Here is a 4,233-nt window from a genome sequence, read left to right as displayed (position 1 = left end):
CATTGAAGAGTGAAGGCAAATGTGTAATTTCAGAGGTTACTGAAGACCTTGCAGTTGGCTGTTGCAGTTGGGGAGTCCAGCTGGTGCAGTCCATCATCACACAGTGCCGAGTCTATCACTGCCTGGGCATTCTCTGTGCCTGACAGTGCCCACACGGACAATAGCGGGGCTTTTTCTCCCCAAATGGACTGGGCAGCTCTGCTCCCTCCCTGTTCTGCTGCACAACACGGGCATTGTCTCAGCACTTCCCGTGAAGGTCTTTACAACGGGGGCCTTGTCTGTCTCGAACTCTGTACATCCAGTGCTTTACCCTTGTGAAGGTTTTACTTGCAGCACAATCTGTATTTTATTGCTAACCTTTGTGTGTGAGCCTCAAACGAGACCTTGCTGTCTGCTAGCTCCATGCACTGTAAATTCAGATTTTGGCTAAAGTTTGTTGTGGATAGTTTTTTTCTTTTTTTTTTTTTGTGTGGGACATCTAGTAAAGGAAGAAAAGCTGAATTATCAGCCTGTTCCAAACCCATGTCTTAACTGTGGCAGGTGAATTCCTAAGAGAAGTCATTGTTATGGCGTTATCTTATTAATGATCAAAAGATGATCAAATGGTAATTAATTGACGATGGTACGAAAATCAAATGGTAATCAAATGGTGACTAAGCAATAATTGGATGTTAATTAAACAGTGATTTGACAGTGATTTGAGGATGATTTGGCAATGATTTAAATGATGATGGCAATGATAATTTAGAGGGTGATGAGAGGATGATTTAGCCAGCAGTCAGAGGCACAGAGGTATTATCTATTTATTGCGTTTCTGTGGAGCTGGGTGGTGACCCCCAAAGCCAGCCCCCCGGCCCACAAACCCTTAGGAATATTTATATGGTTCAAAACACAGAAATACACACCCGTAATGATAATTAGTGGTTAGTACCTTATCTGAACAGTTTCTATTGGGCAGTACAATCTCTTGCTTTCATTTAAAGTTACGACATCCGTTAATTAATGTGGGGGGGGGGGGCCCGGGGGGGGTTAACTGTGGCAGGTGAATTCCTAAGAGAAGTCATTGTTATGGCGTTATCTTATTAATGATCAAAAGATGATCAAATGGTAATTAATTGACGATGGTACGAAAATCAAATGGTAATCAAATGGTGACTAAGCAATAATTGGATGTTAATTAAACAGTGATTTGACAGTGATTTGAGGATGATTTGGCAATGATTTAAATGATGATGGCAATGATAATTTAGAGGGTGATGAGAGGATGATTTAGCCAGCAGTCAGAGGCACAGAGGTATTATCTATTTATTGCGTTTCTGTGGAGCTGGGTGGTGACCCCCAAAGCCAGCCCCCCGGCCCACAAACCCTTAGGAATATTTATATGGTTCAAAACACAGAAATACACACCCGTAATGATAATTAGTGGTTAGTACCTTATCTGAACAGTTTCTATTGGGCAGTACAATCTCTTGCTTTCATTTAAAGTTACGACATCCGTTAATTAATGTGGGGGGGGGGGTCCGCGGGGGGTCAGTCCAGTCTCCAGTTGAGTTGGGGGTCACCATCTCCCGCTGCCACCTTTACGTTTCCCCCAGTTACTGCGACCTTTGTTGACTTCATGCCTCATCCAGCAACTGGCTGGTCTTCAGCCAGTTTTGCCACCTCCTGTGGTGGGACGTTCCTTATGATCAGCCTCCTGTTCTTCTCCAAGGGTGTATTTGTTAGTGAGGCATTTAGTGTTTATCCCAAATGTCTGCTTTCACAGGGCCTTCCGACCTTTTTACAGCTCTTTATTCTTACCTAGTGAGAGATTTGACCTTCTAAAATATATTTTGCCTTTTCAAAAGTATGTTCTGCCTTCTTAAAGTACCTCATTAGCGCCTGATGAGCCAGGGCCTGGAGTCCTTCCTTGCTGAGAGGTTTGCCCAGCAGGGCTGGTGTCAGCCAGGACCACTGCCCAGTGATGCTGGAACCAGTGTGGGTGGGTGCAGTCCTCACCCAGTCTGCGGGATTTTGGGTTGGTTTTTCTTTCTTCAGTAAATTGAAAAATTAGACTGGTATACATAAAAGTGAACCTTTTTAAAGTCTGTATAAAAGCAAGATGGAAAAAGAGGATACAACTGACCTAATGATGCAGGAATGCTGGGGGTTTTATAAAGGATCAGGTTGTGACTTGTCCCAGATCTCAAAAACAAAGAACTATTTTTTTTGGAAGGAATTAAAATTTGCCAAGCAAAGGAAATTTGTCAACCCACATGAAAAATTTCTGAAGAAAGTTAAGTTCTTGAGTAGCGTGAGTATGAGAGAATACAAAAAAGAAAAAGAAGAAGAAAAAAAACAATCCCAAAATAGGAAAGAGAATCTGAAACAAAATGGGGAAGCAAAGCTCAAATTTGGGGTCCATGAATGCTGTGTTGCCAAAATCCCACCAATGTGCATCAGAGGGGCCAGTGCTGCTGTCTGCGAGGCAGAGGAGGGATCTGCTATGGACCAAAGAGAACTGGCAGCTCAGGGGACACCTTGGGAGCAATAGCACCAGTGCACCAAAAGCCAGTTAGAAAACTAGCTTTAAAATGTTTTTTATTTAATGATTGGGCCTCTGTTGCTACAAAAATTATGTTTGTCTCAGAAAGATAGAATGTGTGTGGGAAAAGAGAAAACCCAACACAAGGCAGGTGCAATTGTGGTTTCCTGTGGTGGAGTCACGCCTGTTACTGTGTTAGTTACACCTGTCATTGGAGTGTTTAAATAAAATATGTGCATAAATGTAATATCCAAAATATAAGGAAAAACTTACTGAAGAAGTTCTGTGATGGGGAGAAGTAGAGAAATCCAGCTTTTAGGATCAAAATACGGCAACCTCGATTTTTTCTCATGAACACTTGAGAAGGCTAAATACAGAGAGAGAGAGACAGGCTGCCTGATTCTTTTAATGGTCGCCACAAAAACAATTGTTGAGTTATTCTAGGAGGTAATATTTGCTTGCACAATGAAACAACAAGGTGTAAACACTTGAGAAGGCTAAATACAGAGAGAGAGACAGGCTGCCTGAGTCTTTTAATGTTTGCCACAAAAACAATTGCTGAGTTATTCTAGGAGGTAATATTTGCTTGCACAATGAAACAACAAGGTGTAAAATACTACATATTTTACTATTGCACTAAAATTTACTTTCTAACAAAGCAAAAACCATAGCGGTTCTTCTATCATAAGATTTTTCTCTGGTGGCTCAGGCATATCCTGAAATGCCTCTTTTTAAACCACCTTCTTCTCTGACTAACCCCTTAAAATATCAATTTATTCTCAGGCAATTCCTTGCTGTAGATATTTGTAAACTGCAGTCACTGGTTATATGTCCTGCACCACGTATAATAATCTGTTTCTAAACTGGAGTTTTACCTGGGCTTTGTGACTGCACATGGGGTGTTTTCATAAAATATACCTGGTGGAAATCACAGAAAATGCAGCCGAGCTTCATTGATACGGAAATCTGATGATGCTGAAGCATTCTTAGTGGTAACAATGTTGTAATTGTGCTAAATGAACATTTATAAATGTTTTAAAGCTAATACACCATCGTATTATTTGGCTTTATTTGTTATTAACACGACCCGTGCCCAGTGTCCCCGGAGCCCTGTCCTGCCAGGTCACTGCGGCAGAGCCAGGAGCTGGCACTGGTGGCACCTGGGGAGAAACTGGGCTCAGACTGGTGGGTTTGTGTTGGCCAAAAGGAGCAATGGACTCAAATCCTCATGCCTATCACCTGTAATCTGCTGAGCTGGGGGACACAGGTGGTACAGAAGAAAGAAAGGTGTAAAATGAGATTCCTGATCCGTAATTAACTTGCTTGGTTACAATACGGCAGTAATGAGGTGGTGTTGACTCTGAATCCACAGAACACTGGAAATCCCTGTCTGCCTGGTTGGGAATTGCTGCCAGAGCTGCCGGGGGCTTGTAGAGGTCTCAGGGAGAATCCAGGGATGGGAAAAAGCAAAGAGATACATGGAAAACTGAAAAATAGATCATATTTCAAAGGTAATTAGGGAAAAAACACCATTTCCTCCAGTGTATTCGGACTTTATCTTTCACATCTATTTTTTTCTTACTCCTATATACACAAACCAACGTCTCAAATTACTGTTATAAATGGTTTTCAGTGTTAATATATTTCAAAACTTTAAAACCCTAACACATTTAATAACTTATGTATGTAGTTGAAATTATTTTGATGTT

This window comes from Calidris pugnax, unplaced genomic scaffold (genome assembly GCF_001431845.1).
Source record: "Calidris pugnax isolate Ruff unplaced genomic scaffold, ASM143184v1 scaffold61, whole genome shotgun sequence".
Taxonomy (NCBI): Eukaryota; Metazoa; Chordata; class Aves; order Charadriiformes; family Scolopacidae; genus Calidris; species Calidris pugnax.
This window is presented reverse-complemented; position numbering follows the sequence as displayed.